The sequence below is a fragment of the Bubalus bubalis genome, chromosome 6, assembly GCF_019923935.1.
Source record: "Bubalus bubalis isolate 160015118507 breed Murrah chromosome 6, NDDB_SH_1, whole genome shotgun sequence".
Lineage (NCBI taxonomy): Eukaryota > Metazoa > Chordata > Mammalia > Artiodactyla > Bovidae > Bubalus > Bubalus bubalis.
In genome coordinates, this window is record NC_059162.1 from 66,670,047 (window position 1) to 66,696,488 (window position 26,442).

General features: G+C 39.6%; 1 protein-coding gene across 2 annotated transcripts in view; it reads left to right on the forward strand.

The window, feature by feature from the left end:
* Positions 1-3,059: 3,059 nt before the first annotated feature.
* USP33 (ubiquitin specific peptidase 33) overlaps positions 3,060-26,442 on the forward strand; it is a 59,380-nt gene continuing 35,997 nt past the window's right edge. The window contains exons 1-3 of one of the 2 annotated variants that reach the window (XM_044944826.1): positions 3,060-3,259; positions 6,225-6,275; positions 6,469-6,567. The gene's annotated coding sequence lies outside the window, so the exon portion shown is untranslated. The remainder of the gene's footprint in view (positions 3,260-6,224; positions 6,276-6,468; positions 6,568-26,442) is intronic. The other variant, XM_006068426.3, reaches the window with a different exon arrangement.

The following is a 26,442-nucleotide window of genomic DNA, read 5'->3' on the forward strand; positions in this document are numbered from 1 at the left end:
CCCACACCAGTATCCTTGCCTAGAGAATTCCATGAATAGAGGAGCTTGGGGGTTATAGTCCATGGGGTTGCAAAGAGTCGGACACCACTGAGCGACTATTTACCTTATCTTACCTATCACTTATAACCAAAGACGTATTCTAAAGCGTCAGTTTTAGTTTAAACAGGGTTTCTCAACAGTGTCACTAATAACATTTTGGACTCCTTTGTCAGGTTAATGCAAAGGAATGTAATTCTTTTTTTCTCTAGTCCTCTTGAAGGATGTTGCCAAATATCCGCCAGGGGGCCGATGTCAACTGCCCCCAGTTGAAAGCCAACAAAGGTTTATGTCCTTCAGTACTAATCTCTGAGAATATTGAGAACAAGAGAGAAATACAGTTCAGAGAAAATAGGCAAAGAATTAAATGCACACAAAAATCTTGAAATAATTCAAATTCATAATAAATTCTCTGAAGGAAACAAATGGGATACTAAAATGAGAAATAATGGAGTCAAGAGTGCTACTTTATTTTAGGAATGCTACTTTGTTTTTCTTTAATGTTTATTTATTCAGCTGTGTCAGGTCCTAAATTGCACATGAAATTTCACTGGGGCTGAGGGACTCTCCAGTTGTGATGCATCAGTTTAGTAGCTCTGTGGCACGTGGGACCTTAGTTCCCTGACCAAGGATCAAACCTGAGCCCCTGCATTGCAAGGCAGATTCTTAACTGCTTGGACCACCTGGGAAGTTCTCAAGAGTGCTACTTTAAGCAGGGAATATCTAGGTAGGAGTTAGGCAAATGAGGGATTGGAGTTTGGAGTATCTGGTCAAATTATATCTGATACAAGTGCATCTGAGGGAACAGCATTTGTAAAGGCTTTTAAAGAGCACTGAAATGTATATTTTGTGCTTTGCTATTTTACTTGCCCTTAGTTGCAAAAATGAGAAGGTGTTTGTTTTGATGTTTATTCCCTGCCCTCTGCTCCACCCCGCATCCCAATTTGGAGAGCCTTCACTATCTGGCCTGATGCATGACTTCAGGGTGTACAGTTCACATCAGGCTGGACACAAGTGGCACTTCCAGAGTTCTGTGCCAAAATTAATGTGATTCAGCTGGTGTCCACTCTATGGAATGTATAATCTCTCCTGTCTGAGAGGGAGTTGATAGATTTCCCAGTGACAGCATCCTTTCTTATAGCCTATTGTTGAGGTATTGTTTGAAGAAAAGTAAGGAATTAAGGATTCTAGATATATAGGGATAAAAGGATAAATGTAAACCAGGGGTTGGCAGGAAGGGTGGGAATCCACGAAAGTTAAAAGTGGGAAAGCTACTGCATTGTCAGTGTGAATTTGCTTCATTTTTAAGGACTGATCCATAGCAGGGACTTGACTTGGTGTCCAAATGAAAGGCGGTTGCCTGTTATCTAGGCAATGAGTCACACCTGCCTTGAAAAGTCACATCATCTGTTTTCCCTTTGTCCTAGAATTCCTTAAGGACAGATAAGTCAAAGAGGAAAAGAGGATGTTGGTTATTAAGCAGGTTGGTGGGAAGACTTTTGATCTGAGTTAAATTTGCTCGAACTCTGTAATAACATAACATAACTGATACATTTTCAACACAGGAATTTTTGGAGGAATTACTTTTGTCTTTTGTCTATTATAGTGTCTTAATGATTCATGGAAATATATATATGTATATACACATTTATATATGAGCCCTTTATTGGTTACATTGATACATATTTCAAATATTTTTGCCTATTTGCTGACTTAAATTTTTCATCTCTTTATAGTGTCTTTTGATGCAGAGATGACTTTTTAATAGGTGCCAATTTTTGCCAGCAGTATTACTTAATAATGGAAACAGTTTCAAACCTTTTTCAAAATGCTCTCTTCATTGCACAAGTTTCTTTCAAAAAGCAGTTCTCACTCATTTTTGAAATACAGCTCTTACTCTAGGGCCATAGGGAAATGTATACATTAAAAAGTTGTTTTGTTGCAACAGCCACTTATCACCAGAAAGGTTCATAAAATTTTAAAATGTAAAACACTTGTCTTTTTTCAAATAAACCTATACAACTCCCCTTTTGTCAGACAGTACTTTGCTACAAGGTATCAGGGAAAAGATGGTTTCATGAAATAAAAATTAAACACATTTCTGACATCTTCCAGCATGTAAACTGCAATATTTTGAAATATGCTGACCGTCAGTTAACCCAGGATAGGTTGTGGTGCAAACTGAGGACTTGGTGTCAATCCCTACATAAGATGATGGCAAAAATTAATTTCTTTCATTTTTACCATGTGAATAGAATTAGAAGCTCCTATATTCTCTATTTGTTTCTGACAGAGATTGATCATCTTACATAACACTTGAGTACAAGCTCCCATTTTGGAGACCAAAAAGTTAGAGATAAACAGACACCTTGAAATTGACAATTGGAACAATTAATATTAACTGTTTTATTGTTTGTATATTAATCAATTGAATGGATTTTAACAGGTCCATAAATTATTAATAGAAGGCAGATCTCTTTAAATGCTCTAGCCACTAAGCAGATACTAAGGTTTCAATAAATATTTGATCTGATCTTGATTTTTGGCCTAAGGGAAAATGGGAGAGATGAATTTCTACTTTGTAGATGTGGAAAAAGAAACACAATGACTATCAGAGAGTCTAGGTCCTAAGATGTTGGGAAGAAAGAGAGGAAGAAAAAAGTGTTGAATTAAGTAAACTGATTTCTTTGCCCCTTTAGTGGGCACCCTAAACGCAAATTCTGTAATGCATCGAGACAGACCTGTTAATGGTGACTTAACAGTGTGACTGTACAAGAGGGCGAGAACTCGTGCAGAAACGAAAAGTGTCCCAAATCTAAAACTGCTCTACAGGTACACGCTCCCCGCCGAGCCGCTAGATCCTTAGGGAGTCTCAGCGGGGACAGCAGCCTGGGTCTCCGCACCTGGACCCGCCGCGGCCACGCCCCAGAGGCGGGGCGGGCTCTCCTCGTAGCCCCGCCCCTCCCCGCCCTCCCCGCCCTCCCGCAACTCCCCAGACGCCTGCGGCGACGGCAGAGACACCGGAAGGAGCGGTAGCTGCTGCGGGAAGTGGCGGGTGCGGGAGGCGGGGAGCCCGCGGGCTAAGCTACGGAGCTGTTTTCCGGCGCCCAGGACGCGAAGCCTCCCGTCTCCTAGGGCAGGAGAAGAAAAGAGGAGTTGGTGAAGGTGCGGCCACAGGCCACCGTTGGCCGCGCTGGCGGGGCCCGTGGGGAAGGCCTTGGAGGTGAGCGCGACGCTGCTGGGAGGGGCGCAGGGCCGTAGGGCGCCCGCCTGCAGCCAGGGGCCGATCTGGGTTCTCGCTGCCGCGCACCGGGGCTGTGGCTGCTGTAGCGGCCTCTTTTTCTTGATTCCGGATGGTGGTGAGCGCGCGTGTGGGTAGAAGGCCTAGGCCCCTCCAGTGCTCTGCGCTGATGATTGGTGGCCGCCCCGGTAGGGGTCGGCGGAGGACGCGAGTCAGTCGTAGATTTGAGGAAGGGTTCCCAGGGGGCGCTTCCCTGGAAGGCAGGAGTGGTGGTGAGGCGAATCCCTAAGAAGGTCTCCGCACCTTCCTCTGTCCGCATTCCAGCTTGCCAGCCCCGCAGGGTGGGCGCGGAAGACTGGAAGCCCCGCAGCGCGCTGGCTCCGGGGTTCTGGTTTCGCTTTGCGGCGCAGTTGGGGTGATCGGACCCATTCGTGCAGCCGTAGGGGCTCCGTTATTCTTTGTTGTCAGCGGGAAAACCTAGGTGTCGTCATCCCTGGAATTTTTCTTCGATGCATATTTAATCCCGACTGTTTTGAGAGGTTACGGTAGCCCTTGCTGTCTGTCCATCCGCAGCTTTTGTTTGAGTCAGTTTCCATGATGTGTGGTTTCCCAGACCTTTACTCTTATATATTTACCTACGATGAAATGCTCTTCTTTTGAATGATTGTTGGATGACTCTGGTGCTTTACACTCAAGTATTTTTAGGGGTTACGTTTTCATATAATCAATATAAGGCCAGGAAAATTGGGACAGTGGTGACAACACCAGCAGGCGCGTAGGCTCTAAACTGACGCTGAATTTTACAAGGATCTCTAGACTTCTTGCTTAATAGATGTATAGAATTGTAGAATTTTTTAGTTTGATCAGATTATTTTTCTTTTAAGGAAAATCTCTTTCAAAATAAAATGAGGCTGTCCTAGTTCGTTTCTGGTTGAAGCAAATGTATCATCTGGAAAGGTCTGACCAAAGCAAATAAGCTGTTTGGTCTGAACATAATATGAATATTGTTAGTGAATTCATGCTGTTAATATAAACATGGGGGGAAATGGGAATCTTATTGAAAGACAATGCTAATCTTAAGAAAAAGTATTAGGAATAAATTGTACTACACCAGGGGCTTTATATTACTTTACTTTGGCAGGATTGAAAAAAATGGACGGTACAAGAAATATTCCAGAAATAAATTATTTGACCTCTTGCCATATGCAAGAGAGATAGTCGGCTTAAGATTGCTTCTTATTTTTGATCTGGTTTAGAGCCAGCTTTCACTTTTCTATCTTTTGTGATTCTTTATAACCTATTTGTAACCAAAAACATAAATGCATTTAATGGCATTAGATTGTAGTAGATAAGTTATTTTAATCCTTTGAAATGCAGTGTTGTGGAGATAATTTTAACGTTTATGTATTGCTGTTATAATCTTCAGTGACTTTTCAAATATACAGTCTTATTTGATCCTCATGCCTGTTCTGAGTTAGGAATTCCAAGAAGTAAAGCCTTTTTCCACAACAGAGACATTTTGAGATTATGGAAGGATTAGAGTTTCTCTAAAGCCTGAAATAATCTTGCTGAAATAACCTTTGATATAAGTTGGAATTCAGCTAGATTTTGGAGCACAGTGAACTGTAACATGTGACAGACTGTGGACTCTTAAAGGAAATGAAGCGCATAAATGGTGAAAGATTTTTGGTGAGAAATGTGAAAAGTAGTCATTTCTAAAAAGTAAAGGAATAAATAGCAGCTTTTTTTAGTGTAGATTTTTTGTTTGACTTTTTTTTTTTTTTTTAATTTGGCTGCTCTGGGTCTTAGTTGTGGCATGTGGCATCTAGTTGCCTGGCCAGGGATCAGACTCAGGCCCCCTGCGTTAGGAACTTGGAGTCTTAACCACTGGACTACAGCGAAGTCCCTCGTGTAGTTTTTAAACTTTTCTTTTTAAGTCTGAATGCAATTTCAGGAGCATTTTGATAAGTAGTTGCAAAGAGAATGAGATGAGTACAGTTGGTTTGTCTATAAAAAGCATGAATTTTGTACAATGTAGTGTGCGTGTGTGAGCGTGTGTGTATCAGGAGAACTAATACTTAAGAGACAATGCATATGTCAATATAACTGTTCTTTTCAAAAGTTACTTTAGAATGCCAAGTAGGTCAGGTTCTGTGGGTCTATCAGGGAAAGCCCTCTGGAAAATAAAAAGAGTGAAACACGGTTTCAGCCCTTAGAGTCAGGTTTGTAGTCAGGCTTGGGTAATTTTTTATACAACTATGGTAAGGTTGTATACGATATTGTGGTATTATAATCAGGTATTTATGGTATCATTATCATGCTGTGGTATTATAATCAGGAATTTAGGTGAGGAAGTCATTACTTGTGATTGAATCTTGATAGAGATGATATTTGACATGTGTGAGCTTTGCAGAATTTTCAACAGGAGGACATTTCTAATGAACAGATTATCACGTTCCTGGGAAGGTACAACTTATATTTGAGAAAGGATCAGTAGAGCAATTTGGCTGATAATAAGTTATGGTTTGTATAAGCTAGTAGTAGATGAAAAAGAGATGAAAAAGACAAATCTCGAAAGCCTTCATTGAAGATGTTTTGTTAGAAGAGGTGTGTGTTTCAGGCTTCCCAGGTGGTGCTAGTGGTAAAAGAAAAAACCCTGCCAATGCAGGAGACTTAAGTTAAGGTTCGATCCCTGGAGGAGGGCGTGGCAACCAACTCCAGTGTCCTTGCCTGGAAAATCCCATGGACAGAGGAACCTGGTGAGCTACAGTCCATAGGGTCACAAAGAGTCGGACACAACTGAAGCGACTTAACACACACGCACAGTATGTGGTCCACATGAATGCAGAATGAGCTGTGATTTGGGAGAGGATTGAGACCAAGAGAACACTTGGGCAGCTTTAGGCTAAGCAAGATCTTGATAGTGTCGCTTTTGTAACTCTTACAGTTCCTCTGAAGTGCTATCTTGAAAGCAGACCTGGATATAACGTGAATGCAGGTGAGATGCCAGGAAGCACAAGGGTAAATAGTCAGGAATGGGGAAAAAGCCAGTGATGGGCAACTGGGGGTTTAATCCTGTGGAAGTTTTTGTAGAACTGCCTCAGAATTGTCATAGCAGCTGAGAGGTAGCTGGGGAGTTTTTCTACCTATTCCCAGGCCTCACTGATTGAGATTGTCCTTCTGTTGTTTAGCTAGGGCTGGGCAAGCTCTTGTCTGGCTGAAGAACTTAGAAGCAGAGAAGTGTTGAATTGACGTTGGGAAGCTAGCAGAATATTCTGTGCCAGCTCAAGATGAGCTGACGGGATGGGGGCCAGATGTCAACAGTGTCTGTCAATAGGCATTCTCATTAGATAATCCAGATGTGAAATGAAAGCCTCAATTTAGGTGGAGACCTAGAAGAAATGTGAGTTGAGAAGTGATTGATCAGAGAAGTTGTAGAATTTGATGACTGATAGAATATAGAACATGAAGAGGTACTCTAAAAAGGCACTGAGGTTTAAGAGTTAGATAACTTGTGATTGAGGAGGATTGACAGGCACTGACAGTCAAATTAGTTATTTCAGGAGCATAAAAGAATTACAGGGTGTTGGAGAGTGTTGATAAAGTTGAGTGTAGATGACTAGTCATTCAAAAGGGCAAGTAGGGTGGGGAATTGAACAGGGCCACCACCCGCCCTAGATATATAGTGCCTGACCTATACTTGATTAGGCCTTTGTTAAATTAACCTCTAAGTTCCTGGTTGTAGTGCACTCCTGAAATATGTCAATATGGTGAAAATATGGGACTAAATGTGACATAAAGTAATACAGTTTCCTGCAGTTTTTACCTGTAAAATCCTGAAGGAAGAATTGCTATTTTTAGCAGAGGCATTATTTAGATGAATAAATTTTCTTTTTTTAATAATCAACAGTATTCTGATAAAGACAAAAAATCGACAAGATTTCTTAGAATGGCTCTCATTCGAATATGGCGGTTGCCTTTGTTTTTCTATGATTCTACATGTTCTAGGTAGTTTTAATGTTATATTTGGTTAATATTCCATGTTGATAGTCTGTTAATTTAATTACCTTTCCATCTTGCTCAGAAGTGACTTAAGGTGAAAATTATCGTCAGCTGGTTTTTGCTTCTGTTCAGTTCAGTTCAGTCGCTCAGTTGTGTCCAACTCTTTGCGACCCCATGAATCACAGCACGCCAGGCCTCCCTGTCCATCACCAACTCCCGGAGTTCACTCAAACTCATGTCCATTGAGTTGGTGATGCCATCCAGCCATCTCATCCTCTGTCGTCCCCTTCTTCTCCTGCCCCCAATCCCTCCCAGCATCAGGGTCCGCTCTAATGAGTCAACTCTTTGCATGAGGTGGCCAAAGTCTTGAAGTTTCAGCTTCAGCATCAGTCCTTCCAATGAATACCCAGGACTGATCTCCCTTAGGATGATCTGGTTGGATCTCCTTGCAGTCCAAGGGACTCTCAAGAGTCTTTTCCAACACCACAGTTCAAAAGCATCAGTTCTTCGGTGCTCAGCTTTCTTCACAGTCCAACTCTCACATCCATACATGACCACTGGAAAAACCATAGCCTTGACCAGAGCTCTTATACTCATTCATTTTTGTTCTCCATTTCTCTTCCTCTCTCTTCCTCCTCCCCCTAGTGTTTGTCATAATTATTTCAAATAGATAAGGCTACAGTTGACTATACTTTGCCATTATTGGACAGTTTTTTTTTTCTTTATGGCAAATGCTGATTAATGTTTATACATCTCAACTAAGGAATTTTGTTTAAAGCTAGATTGCTGGATTAGAGCTATGCAGTTTGGGTGATTTACTGTGGCAGTGTTAAGTAAGATAAGGTTCTAGAACAGAAATTGCAAGTGGAGAAATCAGGAGATTATATAGTTCTGTTAGTTAGTTAGGTCAGTCGCTCAGTTGTGTCTGACTCTTTGCGACCCCATGAACCACAGCATGCCAGGCCTCCCTGTCCATCACCAACTCCTGAAGTTTACGCAAACTCATGTCTGTTGAGTTGGTGATGCCATCCAACCATCTCATCCTCTGTCATCCCCTTGTCCTCCTCCCCTCAATCTTTCCCAGCATCAAGGTCTTTTCAAATGAGTCAGCTCTTCGCATCAGGTGGCCAAAGTATTGGAGTTTCAGCTTCAACATCATTCCTTCCAATGAACAATGATGGACTTTAGGATGGACTGGTTGGATCTCCTTGCAGTCCAAGGGACTCTCAAGAGTCTTTTCCAACACCACAGTTCAAAAGCATCAATTCTTCAGAGCTCAGTTCTCTTTATAGTCCAACTCTCACATCCATACATGACTACTGGAAAAACCATAGCCTTGACTAGATGGACCTTTGTTGACAAAGTAATGTCTCTGCTTTTTAACATGCTGTCTAGGTTGGTCATAACTTTCCTTCCAAGGAGTAAGTGTCTTTTAATTTCATGGCTGCAGTCACCATCTGCAGTGATTTTGGAGCCCCCCAAAACAAAGCCAGCCACTGTTTCCACTGTTTCCCCATCTATTTGCCATGAAGTGATGGGACCGGATGCCATGATCTTAGTTTTCTGAATGTTGAGCTTTAAGCCAACTTTTTCACTCTCCTCTTTCACTTTCATCAAGGGGCTCTTTAGTTCTTCACTTTCTGTCATAAAGTGGTGTCATCTGCATATCTGAGGTTATTGGTATTTCTCCCGGCAATCTTGATTCCAGCTTGTGCTTCTTCCAACCCAGCGTTTCTCACAATGAACTCTGCATATAAGTTGAATAAGCAGGGTGACAGTATATAGCCTGGACATCCTCCTTTTCCTATTTGGAACTAGTTTGTTGTTCCATGTGCAGTTCTAACTGTTGCTTCCTGACCTGCATATAGGTTTCTCAAGAAGCAGGTCAGATGGTCGGGTATTCCCATCTCTTTCAGAATTTTCCACAGTTTATTGTGATCCACACAGTCAAAGGTGTCAATAAATCAGAAATAGATGTTTTGCTGGAACTCTCCTGCTTTTTCTATAATCCAGCGGATGTTGGATCATACAGTTCTCTTAGTAGACTTAATAAGCCTGTCGTTAATTAGACCGTTAAGGATCAAAGGGACAGATGTGTGTGTGTGCGTGTGTGTGTGCTAGTTATGTCCAGCTCTTTGCGACCCCAAGGACTGTAGCCTACCCGGCTTCTCTGTCCGTGGAATTTTCCAGGCAAGAACCCACAGGACTGGGTTGCCATGTCTTTCTCCAGGGGATCTTCCTGACCCAGGGATCAAACTGGTGTCTCTTGCATCTCCTGCTTTGGCAGGAGGATTCTTTACCACTTGCACCAGGAAGAGGAAAATTAGATTAATACTAAATTTCTTTTTCTGTTTCACGGTTTGAAGGAAAATTAAGAGTGATTAAGGAAAGAGTTATAACACTGTGAGATCTGTGCGAAGATTTTAAAAGAGTTTGTGTTTGCTAGAATATTTGTTTAAAGGACAAGAAACAGTTCTTAAAAGTAAGTCCTTAACAGATTTTACAAATTAAAAGTATCCACAAACACTTAGAAGAAATCCAAATCTTTCTGCTTATTATTGTACTCTTTTCATTGATACTTCCATTGTCAATATTTTTGGCTTGCTTTTGTTGGGTAGCAGTTTTCTTCTGTTGTAAATATGAAAAATTAGCTTATTGCAGTTGAAATCATTTCTAAACCTAATATTTAAAATATTACAGTTGAACTAATCAGATTAGTTGTAGTAATGGAACAGTTGTGTAGGCTGAAACTGACAGACAAATCAATTTTTCTGTAGTCAGAGAATATTAGAACTGATTTTGGGCCAAAATGCTGTCCACCTAACGGTTGGGCTTCAAGCCTCTATGTGTAACAATGATGGGGAATATCCTACTTTCCAGGACTTTTTTGGTTGGGGAGTGGTGGCATATGGTGAGGCTTGTAGAATCTTTGATCCCAGCCAGGGTTTGAACCAAGGCTTAGGCAGTAAAAGTGCTGCATCCTAATCACTGGACCTCCAGGAACTCCCCTCTAGTCCTCCAGCTTTTGCTTTCTGCTGTCTAACTATTCATACTTGTGGTTTTTCCTGATAAATAGCTAATATTTATTGAGTGCTTACTGTCACTCTGTTCCAAGTAATTTATACCAATAAGGCAATGGCGCCCCACTCCAGTACTCTTGCCTGGCAAATCCCATGGACGGAGGAGCCTGGAAGGCTGCAGTCCATGGGGTCGTGAAGAGTCAGACATGACTGAGTGACTTCCCTTTCACTTTTCACTTTCATGCATTGGAGAAGGAAATGGCAACCCACTCCAGTGTTCTTGCCTGGAGAATCCTAGGGATGGGGGAGCCTGGTGGGCTGCCATCTATGGGGTCGCACAGAGTCGGACACGACTGAAGCGACTTAGCAGCAGCATGTTAACATATGTGTTATAAGGTAGACTTTTGTAATGATGTCAGTTTTATGGATAAGGGAACTGAGGAACAGAGAAGTGACTTAACACTTGTCACAAACCTAGGACATAGTGGAGCTTGGATTTGAACCAGGACTTTAATTAGGCTTGCTTTGGCAACTTTACTTTTAGCCATAGTGTTGTCTTATCGTGATAAAATTTTCATATTGTTTAAGACTGTGGAAGGCATTTGTATTCTGTAGCTTTTAGTATTCTTCATAAATAATACATTGGAGATATAATCTACTTAGTTTATGAGTACAATAAAACTGACTACTCTTTTTGTTCTGAAACCTGTTGTTCTGTTGATAAATTGAGCAAGAACTGTACTGTTGTTTCATTCATCTTCTGTAGCATCTAGAGTCTAAATACTTGAAACTCTTTTCTGGCCTTACTTTAGACAGTAGACTGTCTGAATCCCAATATAGAATATTACATCCATCCTTGTTAATTTTAGCTCACTTTCCTAAATAAACTTTTATTGGTAAAATTAGTTTTATAATTAGATTTCACTAGCCTGCCTTCTGTGTCTTTATCCATATTTTTGTTAAAAATATTGAAGATGTCTGCCATCTGCTGTTACAGACTTTATTCTGGATTCCTATTAATCTTCTGTGTAGCTAATAAATTAGCAACTAGTTCTCCTGACATAAATTTTTTCTCACAGTTTCTTGACTCTGATTCTTTATAAATAGCTTTATGTTTTAGAATAGGCTTGATATTGAGTAGCTAAGTTGTGTCCAGTTCTTTGTAACCCCACGGACTACAGCACACCAGGCTTCCCCGTCCTTCACTATATCCGCTAGTTTGCTCAAACTCGTATCCATTGAGTTGGTGATGCCATCCAACCATCTCATCCTCTGTCACCCCTTCTCCTCCTGCCCTCAATCTTTCCCAGCCTTGGGGTCTTTTCCAGAGTTGGCTCTTTGTATCAGGTGGCCAAAGTGTTAGAGCTTCAGCTTCAGTATCAGTTTTTCCAATGAATATTCAGGGTTGATTCCTTTAGGATTGACTGTATTGATCTCCTTGCTGTCCAAAGGACTCTCAAGAGTATTCTCCAACATTACAGTTTGAAAGCATCAATTCTTTGGTGCCCAGCCTTCTTTATGGCCCAACTCTTACACTTACATGGCTACTAGAAAAACAATAGCTTTGACTATATGGATCTTAGTCAGCAAAAGGATTTCCCTGCTCTTTAAAGTGCTGTCTAGATTTGTCATGGCTTCCCTGGTGGCTCAGATGGTATAGAATTCACCTGCAATGCGGGAGACCTGGGTTCCGTCCCTGGATTGGAAAGATTCCCTGGAGGAGAGCATGGCAGCCCACTCTAGTATTCTTGCCTGGAAAATCCCCATGGACAGAGGAGCCTGGTGGGCTATAGTCCGTGAGGTCACAAAGAGCTGGACACGACTGAGTGATTAAGTGCACACACTGCATTTGTCATACCTTTTCTTCCAAGGAATATGTGTCTTTTAATTTTGTGTCTGTGATCACTGTCCGCAGTGATTCTGGAGCCCCAAAATAAAATTTGCCACTTTTTCCCCATCTATTTGCTATGAAGTGATGGGACCAGATGCCGTGATCTTGGAATAGGCAATATGAGGGATTATGGGCAGTTTTTCAATATTAAAAGATTCTCCTTAGGTTATCAACTATTAATATGCCTGATGTATAACAAATATTGATAACACTGGTCCCTATGCTTTTCCAGTATTAAAATTTGAATATCTACTGTTCTGTTAGTAGGATGACCAGGTTAGAATTTGGGGCCTGAAACTTGGAGATTGTACTGCTAAAATATTCCCCACCGCCTTAAAAGTAGTATCTTCAGAAGCAGTTTTAAATCTGTGAATGAGCAGTTGAGTCCCTGCCAAAACTGTACATCATACAGAATGAATGCTGTCATTTCAGTCTAGAAGATTTTTCAGTTGTTGCTGTTACCATCTTTATGACTGAGGAGATTTCAGATTGTCTAGATATGGTAGAAAGAGGGAAAAGTTGCCTGATAAAGATTCCACATTGAGGTCAAATTATGGAAAGTTTTAATTTCCACCCGAAGTTTGATTTTTCTTTTTTTTTGCTCTGTAGTGATCCCAACCTTTAATCCACAAGCTTCTAAAGGAGTCTTAGAGTTTTGTGGCTTCTACATCTGTAGACTGAACAAATAGCTTTTTCATGTAGTTATTGTTTTTACTGCTTTCATGTTGCTTGTCTTTTCTGATGTCTGGTTCCTGTCTCCCTTGAACAAACTTTCAGACCAGAATGAAAGCATGCATGCCTTCTTTCTTTTGGTGTACACTTTTAGAGGAAACTGAAGTAGCTGATGACTCCTGTTGTCTTACCCTCCTTAACCTGAATGCTCTACTCTCAATGTTCTTTATCAACAGAAGGAAAAAAGAATGATTTGTTACCATAGTGAATTAACTAAGTAAAGTTAAATAACTAGAATATTAAGGACCTTCTATTTTGATAGTGTTGTATTTAATTATAGAGAATACTAAATAGCCATGATACAAATGGTTACCTTTTTTTTTTTTTTACATGTTAATTCTCATTAAGTTGTTTAAATACCAGAACATTAATTGCGGAACAGAGAGAACTAATCTTTCCCTAGTCCCCTTTTCTTCTTTGCTCTGAGGCAACATTCAGATGTGTACATACAGATAGATACAATGAACTATTGTTGTACATGTTTTGTTTTGTTTTTTTTTTGGTTGAACTTTTTTTTTTTTAATTGAAGTATAGTTGATTTACAATCTTGTATTTGTTTCTGGTGTACAGCAAAGTGATTCTGTTATACATATACATTCATTTTCATCTTATTTTCCTTGATAGTTTATTACAAGACAATATAGTTCTCTGTACTATACAGTAGGATCTTGCTTATCTATTTTACATATAGTACTTTGTATCTGCTAATCCCAAACTCCTAATTTATGTCTCTCCTGTTTTAAAGTTTTACTTCAGTAGTATCATAGAGAATGTAACATTGTACATCTTCCTTTTTTTCCATTCAACCTTATGTCCTTTAGATCTATGAAAAGTGAAAGTGAAATCGCTCAGTCGTGTCCGACTCTTTGAGGACTGTAGCCCCATGGACTGTAGCCTTTGAAGTTCCTCCATCCATGGAATTTTCCAGGCAAGAGTGCTGGAGTGGGTTGCCTTTTCCTTCTCCAGGGGATTTTCCTAATCCAGGGATCAAACCTGGATCTCCTGCATTGCAAGCAGACGCTTTTACTGCCTGAGCCACCAGGGAAGCTCCTTTAGATCTGTGCATGTTGATAAATTATTCATCCAGTTCATGATGGATAATAACAAGTTAAAGTATTGTATAATATTTAGTCGTGTGTGTAATCATTCTTGTATTGATGGACTTAAAACATTTTACTGTCAAAAGTGAGATTTAAAGAAAAAAGTGAGATTACATACTATCTAGAAAGGAATGAGGAGAATATTTCTATCTTATTGGCAAACATTGGTATTTAGAGGCAACTCTATAGTTTAAATACTTTTATTATTAAGTAAATAAAGCTAAGGGAATTCAGTACCCATATTTAGGGATTAAGAAAATAAAACAGAAACCAATTAGGACATGGGGATTAAAGATAAAACTGTAATTAATGGAATTTGAAATAGCAAAACAAAAACAGTGGGAAGGATAAAACCCAGAGCTGGATCTTTACAAGGACCGATGAATTATTAATAGATAAACCTCATATAAGGGGGAAAAAATCGGAGTAAAAATATGCAATATTAAGAATGAGAAAGGAAACATCATAGATACCCAGATATAGGAGGGATTAATGGAGTCATATTCAAACCTTCCGGAGAAGGCAATGGCACCCCACTCCAGTACTCTTGCCTGGAAACTGCCATGGACAGAGGAGCCTGGTGGGCTGCAGTCCATGGGGTCACTAAGAGTTGGACACGACTGAGTGACTTCACTTTCACTTTTCACTTTCATGCATTGGAGAAGGAAATGGCAACCCACTCCAGTGTTCTTGCCTGGAAAGTCCCAGGGACGGGGGAGCCTGGTGGGCTGCTGTCTATGGGGTCACACAGAGTCAGACACGACTGAAGTGACTTAGCAGCAGCATTCAAACCTTCAGAATATTACATGTTATGCCATGATGTCAAAGTTGGAAATTGAGATAAATGGATAATTTTATAGCAAAATATAAATTAGTAGGATTGATCTAAGAAGTGGAAAACTTGAATTGACCAGTTCTCCATCAGGGATTGAAAAGGCCATTGAAAGCTGATCCTTGAACGAAGCAGCATAGCAGATGGTTTCACAGCTGACTTTCATTTAATTTATAAACAACATATCATAAGTTTTTAAAAAACTCTATTCTGTGTTATTGAGGATGCAAGACTACTCAGTGCATTCTGTGAAGCACACATACTTTTATCCGGAATAAAAATACTACTTCCCTGGCGGTCCAGTGGTTAGGATTCTGCCCTTCCACTACAGGGTGCACGGGTTCAATTCCTGTTTGGGAACTAAGATCACACAGGTCCTGCATCTTGGCCAGGGAAAAAAAAAAAAAAAAAAGCTACCAAAAAAGATCAGTCTTGTTTCTAGAAATGCAAAATTTCTAAATAAAATATTAACTGATAGAATTTAGATATGAAGTAACTGACTAATTATACATTTTGACTCAATAGGATATATTGCATCAATGCAAAGATCATTAGTATTAAATTTGTTAATATAATAGATAGTATCTTTGGAAGGAATGATGCTAAAGCTGAAACTCCAGTACTTTGGCCACCTCATGCGAAGAGTTGACTCATTGGAAAAGACTCTGATGCTGGGAGGGATTGGGGACAAGAGGAGAAGGGGACAACAGAGGATGAGATGGCTGGATGGCTCACCAACTCGATGGATGTGAGTCTGAGTGAACTCCAGGAGTTGGTGATGGACAGGGAGGCCTGGCGTGCTGCGATTCATGGGGTCGCAAAGAGTTGGACACGACTGAGCGACTGAACTGAACTGATCAACAAATGAAACAAAGAATATAGTAAGCCATCGGTAGCTGCTGAAAAGGCATTTCATAGAGTTCATTAAGACCATTTCTAACTAATACGATACTGTAAATCAACTAAACTGCAGTTTTTAAATAGACCATTTCAAATTTTTTAAATGTAAGCAAATTAAGAATAGAAAGAAATTATAAAAAAGACCCTAAATGGCAAAACATTAATATATATAAGGACCCTGACATAGATGGTCACATCACCTTTATATTCAAATTGCATTTAGAGATTCTAACAGATGCATTAAAACAGTAAAATTAAGTAACTGATATTAATATTGGAACATAAGAGGTAAAATTATCAGATTTTCTAGTGTGTTTAGAGAGTAGCCAAGGAAGCTGAAATGGAACAGTGAAGGAAGTATGTCAACTATTCTGTATAGAATATTGTAGTCTCTAAATCAGATTCATATAGTATGGGCATAGACAGATCAGTTAGAAAATATGTATAGAAATATGTGCAGATTTAATAAAGGGTAAAGATAATGTTACAATTCAGTAGGAAATGGGTTCAGTTCAGTTCATTTGCTAAGTCATGTTCGACTCTTCGTGACCCCATGGACTGCAGCATGCCAGGCCTTACTGTCCATCACCAACTCCTGGAGTTTACTCAAACTCATGTCCATTGAGTCAGTGATCCATCTCATATCATACTCTGTCCAACCATCTCATCCAGCCATCCAGCCATCTCATTTTCTGTTGTCTCCTCCTCCTGCCTTCAGTCTTTCCCAGCATCAGGGTCTTTTCAAATGAGTCAGCTCTTCGCATCAGGTGGCCAAAAGTATTAGAGTTTCAGCTTCAACATCAGTCCTTCCAATGAATGCTCAGGACTGATCTTTAGGATGGACTGATTGGATCTCCTTGCAGTCCAAAGGACTCTCAAAAGTCTTCTCCAACACCACAGTACAAAAGCATCATTTCTTCAGAGCTCAGCTTTCTTTATAGTCCAACTCTCACATCCATACATGACCACTGGAAAAACCATAGCCTTGATTAGACAGACCTTTGTTGGCAAAGTAATGTCTCTGCTTTTTAATATGCTATCTAGGTTGGTCATAACTTTCCTTCCAAGGAGCAAGTGTCCTTTAATTTCATGGCTGCAGTCACCATCTGCAGTGATTTAGATTATGTAGTAAATGGCACTGATACAAATGTCTGCCCATCTGGAAGAAAATAAATCTGGGTTCCTGTCTTAAGATAACCTCCTGATAAATTAAAACCTTGTTTAAAAAAATTTAAGGCTATTCTGTACTTTTAGATCTATAAATTACGGTGAAGGAAACCTTAAGATTAGAAACTCAGAAGCTGTTATAAAATAAGAGATGTGTCTGGTTTTATTAAAAATTAATACTTTTAATGATAAAGCATACCATAATAAAGTTAATAATAGTTTTGATTGTAAGATAAGCATAGACTAATGAAATAGCATAGAGCCCAGAAAAAAAATACGCACATATATGTGATCAATTAAAAAAAAATTCATCTTTATTAAGGTATAATTGACAAAAATTTATATTTTTAAGGTGTATAATGTGGTGGTTTCATATAAATATACATTGTAATTACCACAGTCAAGCTATTAGCATTTGTTACTTCACATAGTTAACTTTTTTTTCCCTTGTCAACCCCTACTCCTTCCCCTCTGGCAGCTGACTGTTCTCTGTTTTTTTGAATCTGTTTCTGTTTTGGTTTTTAGATTACACAGACATGTATTTGTCTTTATCATTCTGATTTACCTTACTTGGCATAATACCCTCTAGGTCTATCCATGTGGTCACAAATGCAAGATTTCATTCTTTCTTTTATGGCTGAGTAGTATTCAAGTGTGTGTGTGTGTGTCTCACATATTCTTTATATGTTCTGTTTATGGACTTTAAGGTTGCTTCCATATTTTGGCTGTTACATTAACATTTTTGGCTGTCAGGTTCTGCCTCTTGTAAAGGTTGCCAGTCAAGAGTGGAGTTTTGGGGCTTCCCTGGTGGTCCAGTGGCTAAGAGTCCATGCTCCTAATGCAGGAGGCCTGGATTCGGTCCCTGGGCAGGGAACTAGATCCCACATGCTGCAACTAAGACCCAGTGCAGCCAAATAAAATACATACATACATACATACATATATATATATATTTTTTTTTTTTTAGAAAAGAGTAGAGGTTTGTTTCCTATGGACCTCCATCTCTTCTGTACTCAAGCCCTAGTTAGCCTTCAGGGCTACTAGATGTTCTGGGGCACGTTTTCCCTTTGCAGAACCCTTGGCCTGGAGAGCCCAGTGTGGAGCGTAGATCCTTTACTCCTTAGGGAGAAACTGAGCAGTTGTGATTATTCTCCTTTTTGTGGGTTGCCTGCCCAGGTGTGTGGATCTTGACTATATTGCACCTCTGCTCCTTCTATCCATTCACGGTTCCTTCTTCATGTCTTTAGTACTGAAAAATCTTTTCTGCTTGCCTTCAGGTCGTTCTCATCTGTAGTTGCTCTGTAAATAGTTGTGATTTTCATGCGCAGGTGAAAGGAGGTGAACTCAAGATCCTATTTCACTGTCTTAGTGAAGTATCCCTGGTCAGATGTTTTTTGATGAGTGCCAAGACCATTCAGTGGGGAAAATGGTTTCTTGAAACAGTCTTTTCAAGAAAGGGTATTGGGCAAACTTTATATTCAGAAGCAGAAATAAAACATTGAATCTTTACCTTACCCAAACATACAAAAATTAACTTTAGTGGATCAAAGGCATAAACATAAGAAGTAAAACACTTAGAAGAAAGCATAGAGGGGAAACTTTGTGACATTGGATTTGTCAGTGATTTCTTGGATATGACAGTAAAAAGCACAGGTCACAAAAGTTAATAGATAAATTGAACTGTATCAAATTAGAAATTATTGTGCATCAAAGGACACAGGCAAGAGAATGAAAAGGCCACCTATGGAATGGGTAAAAATATTTGCAAATCATATATCCAATAAGGAGTTAAATATCTAGAGTATATAAAAGATTCCTACAGTTCAACAACAAAAAAGCAAACAATTAGATTAAAAAAATGACTCAGGTACTTGAATAGACATTTCTCCAAAGAAGATATATAAATAAATGGCTAACAAGCACCTGAAAAGATGCTCAACATTACTAATTATGGAAATGCAAATCAAAACCACAGTGGGGGGACTTCTTTTGTGGTCTAGTGGCTAAGACTCTTGAACTCCCAATGCAGGGGGCCAGGTTCAATTCCTGGTCAAGGAACTAGATCTCACATGACACATGAGAATTAAAAAGATCTCATGTACCATAACTAAGACCCAGCACAGCCAAGTAAATGAATGAAATATATATATATATATATTTTTTTTTTCAAATTTTTAAAAGAATCACAGTGAGATATCACCACAATTGAATATTAATCAACCTGGGAAAGGAAGGAAGTTCCTTCCCATGCTATAAAATCGATAAATTTTGAGGACATTATGCTAAGTAAAATAAGCAAGACACAAAGAAAATACTGTATTCCACTTGTGAAATACCCTGACTCATCAAAATTGTAGAGACAGAAAGTAAAATGGTGGTTGCCAGTAGTTGGTGGGAGGGTAGTGGAGAGCTGCTGTGTAATGCTGTAGAGTTTCACTTTGCATTATGAAATGATTTCTGGAGATTGATTACCCAACAGTGTGAATATACTTAATGCTGCTGAACTGTACATTTAAAAATGATTAGGACAATAAACTTATGTGTTTTTCATAAACTTAATAGGCAAATAAGAGAAGGGAATGACAGAGGCTGAGATGGTTGGATGGCATTACTGACACCAAGGACATGAGTTTGAGCAAGCTCTGGGAGAATAGTGAAGGGCAGGGGAGCCTGGAGTGCTGCAATGCATGGGGTCGCAAAGAGTTGGCCACAACTTAGCAGCTGAACAATAATAGATAAATAGTAAGTTTGAAAAAAATGGTTGCGGTATGGAAGACAGGATTCCTTTTACAAGAAGAGGTTATCAGCCCAACTGTAAAAAGGGCAAAAGATTTAAAGAACAGTTAAAGAAAATTAATAAATCTAGAAGGCTTTAAAATTCATGAAAAGACACTCAGTTTTGTCTCACAGGTTGTCAAGGTAATGCAAATTAAAGAATCTCATGCTCCACTGACTGGGCAATGCAAATGAAATACTAGTGAAATATGACAACACACCCATCAAATGACAAAAGTTAAAAAAAAAACTAATATCTGTTGCTAGCAGAGAAAATGGTGTGCAGAAAATAGTATTCCCTTATGAGTAGAAATATGAGTTGTTATCACATTTTTGGAAAGTAATCTTGCAAACTCTATTCTTATAAACTGGCCCATGTAATACAAATACATATATAATGGTACACCCATTGCATTTACATGGATTTTTAAATGACAGAATATGGAAACAAAGGAAATGTCTATTAGAAGATTGAGTGAGTGCATGTATCCATGTGTGAATGCATTTCACAAATATCCATGAATATTTTGACTTAAGAGTTCCTTTTTAATATTATTGAAGAAAATAAAACATTACCAATATTATTGATATTATGTGTCTCTATCTATATTTGTATATGATTTATATGGAACTATATTGAAGCATACATACAGATTTTATGGTGCAAGTCTGCTGGTGATAAATTCCTTCAGCTTTTGTATGACTAAAGATGTCTTTATTTTGCCTTTGTTTTCGAAAGATGTTTTCCTATGTGTGGAATTCTTAGTTTTGTTCTTTCAGTAAACTCTAAAGATGTTGCTCCTCTGCCTTCTGGCTTATATGTTTCTAGTTTACATTATGGATCTTTTGGGGCTGCTTTTAAGATGTCCTTTCTGTTACCAGTTTTAAGCTACTTGTTTTTCATATACCATGGTATTATTTGTTCTTATGTTTTGTGTTGCTTCAATTTGGAGGTTTTTGGTTTTCATCAAATTTGGTCTTTCCCACCTGAGTGATGCTCTTGTTTAATTTTCTCAATCTTTATATTTCAATTTGGATAGTTTCTTTTACTGTATCTTCAAGTTCATTATTTTTTTTGCCTTGTCTTATCTGCTCTTAATCTCATCCATTGTATTTTTTCACATTGGTTTTTTATTTTTTGTTTTTTTTAACATTTAGAAACTTGATTTTGGTCTTGTCCCCCCTCCCTTCCAGTCTTTCATGTCTCTTATCATTTGTATCCTTGATTCTGTCTGTCTTATTTCTGGATCTCTTTTTTTTCCCTCCCCACTGAGGGTCAGATTTTCCTTCTTTCTGTATTTTAATAGTTTTGTCGGATGCCAGACATTTTGAGTTTTACCTTGTTAGAACATCATCTTTGTTCTGGGACACAGTTAATTCTTTCGGAGCAGTTTGACCCGGTAATGCTTGCTTTTGAGCTTTTTGAAGGCAGAACCAAAGTAGTCTTTTCTCTAGGGATGATCTTCCCCCTGTACAAAGGCAGTGCCCTTGTGAGTACTCTTATTTTATTCCCTCTGTATTGTGAAATCTTTCAACTCTGACTGTGGAAACACAGACAGACCTGTGGTGGCTTTGAGAATTGTTCTACCTACCCCTTTCCTGTAGTTCTTTTCACTGCTTGGGGTAGTTTAGTCACAGGCACGTGCTCATCAGTACCTGAATGAAAGCACAACGGTCACCCTTTAGGAATCTCCAGAGTTGACTGACTTTCTTTTCGGTTCTTTACTTTCTCTTACTCACCTTGCGTGCATGCTCAGTCACTTCAGTCATGTCTGACTATTTGTGATCCCATGGACTGTAACCTGCCAGGCTTCTCTGTCCATGGGATTATGCCAGCAAGAATTTTGGAGTGGGTTGCCATTCCCTTCTCCAAAGGATCTTCCTGACCCATGGATTGAACCCAGGTCTCCTGAGGCTCCTGCATTGGCAGGTAGATTCTTTTTTTTTTTTTTTTTTTAATTGAAGGGTATTTACTTTAGAGAATTTTGTTGTTTTCTGTCAAACCTCAACCTGAATCAGCCATAGGTGTAGATATATATATCCCCTCCCTTTTGAACTTCCCTCCCATCTCCCTCCCCATCCCACCACTCTAGGTTGATACAGAGCCCCTGTTTGAGTTTCTTAGCCATATGGCAAATTCCTTTTGGCTATCTATTTTACATATGGTAATGTAAGTTTCTGTGTTACTCTTTCCATACATCTCACCCTCTCCTCCCCTCTCCCCCTGTCCATAAGTCTATTCTGTGTCTGTTTCTCCATTGTTGCCTTATAAGTAAATTCTTCAGAACCATTTTCCTAGATTCTGTGTATATATGTGTTAGAATATGATATTTTTCTTTCTCTTTCTGATTTACTTAATTCTGTATAATAGATTCTGTGTTCATCCACCTCATTAGAACTGACTGAAGGGCGTTCCTTTTTATGGCTGAGTAATATTCTTTTGTGTATATGTACCACAGCTTCTTTATCCATTCACCTGTTGATGGACATCTAGGTTGCTTTCACGTTGTATTATAAATATGGCAGGCAGATTTTTTACAACAGAGCCACCTGAGAAGCCCATCACTCACCTTACGTATATGTGTGTTAGTTGTTCAGTTGTGTCTGACTCTTTGCGACCCCATGGACTTTAGCCCGCCAGGCTTCTCTGTCCATGGGATTCTCCAGGCAAAAATACTGGAGTAGGTTTCCAGTTCTTTCTCTAATTACTCACCTTGGCCTCCCTGAATTTCCAACTTGGTCTCTTCAGCTCAGAAAGATCACCAAAGTCTGTTTGGGTTTTCTTCTGCTTGTACTGTAGACTAGAAGTTCTCTGCAGGCAGTAAATTGGGGCAGTCACCTTGTTTTTATCTTCTTATGGATGGATCAGTGTCCTGCAATGTCTGTTGTCCAGTATCTATGTCTGAAAAACCATTATTTTATGTATTTTTAAAATTCATTTCTTACTTCAGTTCAGTTCAGTTGCTCAGTCGTGTCCGACTCTTTGTGACCCCGTGAACCACAGCACGCCAGGCCTCCCTGTCTATCACCAACTCCCGGAGTTCACCCAAACCCATGTCCATTGAGTCGGTAATGCCATCCAACCATCTCTTCCTCTATTGTCCCCTTCTCTTCCTGCCCTCAATCTTTCACAGCATCAGGGTCTTTTCAGATGAATCAGCTCTTCACATCAGGTGGCCAAAGTATTGGAGTTTCAGCTTCAACATCAATCCTACCAATGAACACACAGGACTCATCTCCTTTAGGATGAACTGGTTGAATCTCCTTGCAGTCCAAGGGACTCTCAAGAGTCTTCTCCATCACCACAGTTCAAAAGCATCAATTCTTCAGAGCTCAGTTTTCTTTATAGTCCAACTCTCACATCCATACATGACTACTGGAAAACCATAGCCTTGACTTAAATGGACCTTTGTTGACAAAGTAATGTCTCTGCTTTTTAATATGCTGTCTAGGTTGGTCATAACTTTCCTTCCAGGGAGTAAGCATCTTGTAATTTCATGGCTGCAGTCACCACCTGCAGTGATTTTGGAGCCCCCCAAAATAAAGTCAGGCAGTGTTTCCCCATCTATTTGCCATGAAGTGATGGGACCGGATGCCATGATCTTAGTTTTCTGAATATTGAGCTTTAAGCCAACTTTTTTACTCTCCTCTTTCACTTTCATCAAGAGGCTCTTTAGTTCTTCTTCACTTTCTGCCACAAGGGTGGGTGTCATCTGCATATCTGAGGTTATTGATATTTCTTCCAGCAATCTTGATTCCAGCTTGTGCTTCCTCCAGCCCAGCATTTCTCATGATGAACTCTGCATATAAGTTAAATAAGCAGGGTGACAATATACAGCCTTGACGTAGTCCTTTTCCTATTTGGAACCAGTCTGTTGTTCCATGTCCAGTTCTAACTGTTGCTTCCTGACCTGCATACAGGTTTCTCAAGAGGCAGGTCAGGTGGTCTAGTATTCCCATCTGTTTCAGAATTTTCCACAGTTTATTGTGATCCACACAGTCAAAGGCTTTGACATAGTCAATAAAGCAGAAATAAATGTTTTTCTGGAACTAGAGGATAAATATGGTGCTTGTTACCCCATTACGGTTGGAAATGGGAGTAATTGGCTAAGAGGGAAAAGATAATTCACCCTCACAAGGAAGTGAGAGGTGGGTCGAAACCCTCCCCCATACGTAAATTAAAAATGGAAAATATTAGCAATTATTTTAATTTAGTTTTGGGGTTTTTTGGCTGTACCATATAGCAGGTGAGATCTTAGTTCCCCAACCAGGGATCCAGAACCATACTCCCTGCCTTAGGAGCTTGGAGTTCTATCCACCTGACTGCCAGGCAAGTCCCAGCAATTATTTCATGCTATGAAAGCAAGGAGCATGGCTTATTTGATATTATGTAGTAATGTGATATTTAGAAATCATGACTTAATCAACATTAACTTTACAGTGATTCCTGTTGTATTTTGTAGGCTATAGTGTAATATTGAATTTATTACAATGATTTGGTTTGATAGAATATATTTACTAATGTGTTAATATTTCAGCACATTTGTATTTTAAAATAATTGTACACAATTATAAATGTGCTGATAGTAGATTAGTAGATTTAAGGGACTAGATCTGATAGATAGAGTGCCTGATGAACTATGGACGGAGGTTCGTGACATTGTACAGGAGACAGGGATCAAGACCATCCCCATGGAAAAGAAATGCAAAAAGGCAAAATGGCTGTCTGGGGAGGCCTTACAAATAGCTGTGAAAAGAAGAGAAGCAAAAAGCAAAGGAGAAAAGGAAAGATATAAGCATCTGAATGCAGAGTTCCAAAGAACAGCAAGAAGAGATAAGAAAGCCTTCCTCAGCGATCAATGCAAAGAAATAGAGGAAAACAACAGAATGCGAAAGATTAGAGATCTCTTCAAGAAAATCAGAGATACCAAAGGAACATTTCATGCAAAGATGGGCTCGATAAAGGACAGAAATGGTATGGACCTAACAGAAGCAGAAGATATTAAGAAGAGGTGGCAGAAATACACAGAAGAACTGTACAAAAAAGATCTTCACGGCTAAGGTAATCACAATGGTGTGATCACTCACCTAGAGCCAGACATCCTGGAATGTGAAGTCAAGTGGGCCTTAGAAAGCATCACTACGAACAAAGATAGTGGACCTTGTGGAATTCCAGTGGAGCTATTTCAAATCCTGAAAGATGATGCTGTGAAAGTGCTGCACTCCATATGCCAGCAAATTTGGAAAACTCAGCAGTGGCCACAGGACTGGAAAAGGTTAGTTTTCATTCCAATCCCAAAGAAAGGCAATGCCAAAGAATGCTCAAACTACCACACAATTGCACTCATCTCACACGCTAGTAAAAATTCTCCAAGCCAGGCTTCAGCAATACATGAACCGTGAACTTCCAGATGTTCAAGCTGATTTTAGAAAAGGCAGAGGAACCAGAGATCCAATTGCCAACATCCGCTGGATCATCGAAAAAGCAAGAGAGTTCCAGAGAAACATCTATTTCTGCTTTATTGATTATGCCAAAGCCTTTGACTGTGTGGATCACAATAAACTGTGGAAAATTCTGAAAGAAATGGGAATACCAGACCACCTGACTTGCCTCTTGAGAAACCATTCTAAAGGAGATCAATCCTGGGTATTCTTTGGAAGGAATGATGCTAAAGCTGAAACTCCAGTACTTTGACCACCTCATGGGAAGAGTTGACTCATTGGAAAAGACTCTGATGCTGGGAGGGATTGGGGGCAGGAGGAAAAGGGGAAGACAGAGGATGAGATGGCTGGATGGCATCACCGACTCGATAGACGTGAGTTTGAGTGAACTCCAGGAGTTGGTGACAGACAGGGAGGCCTGGCATGCTGCAGTTCATGGGGTCGCAAAGAGTTGGACACGACTGAGCGACTGAACTGAACTGAAACATATTTAACAAAAAAGTTCTATCAAATCAAATTTAAAACTGTTTAAGGGCTTCCGTGGTAGCTCAGATGATCCACCTGATGGATCATCTGATGATGGTCATCTGATGATCCAACACAGGAGATGTGGGTGTGATCCCTGGGTCAGAAAAATCCCGTAGACAAGGGAAAGGCTACCCACTCCAGTATTCTCGCTTGGAGAATTCCGTGGACCTTGTAGTCCACTGGGTCACAAAGAGTCAGACACAACTGATCAGCTTTCACTTTTGCTTTCAGGCTCTAAGTCTGGTCAAAGTCTCAACCTGGGATAACTTTGTTGCCTAGAGAATATAGTTTTACACTGTGTAGTGACCTTGGTGATTGAAGCTCAGGGTGGTAGTGAGGGTGTTCTGGCAACTAGTGGGTAGAAGAAGGAATGTTGTTATCTTGCAATGTACAGGACACTCCCAGCTACAGAGAATTATCTGGCCTAAAGTGTGAGTAGTGCAGGGTGGAGAAACTCTGATACAAAGTGATTATCCAGGTATATTGCTCGAGTACCAAACTGTTTTATTTATATCATCTGTGGGGGCTGTTGCTAGTGTGAAAACGGTTTCCATCTGAATTCTTTTTCTTTTCAATTCCAATTCTAGCCTAAGGGTTAGTCTTTTTAAAAGAAAAATAGGGAATGTAAATACGTAAATGAAATAACCTGATGTTTTTCCCTTTTATCTACCTCAAAAAATGAACTTGGAGAAGGGGGAAAAACAGCAAAAGTAGTGGAGAAACAAACTTGCATTGGCTCACAGGTGTCAATTTTAATAAAATGATTATTTATTAGT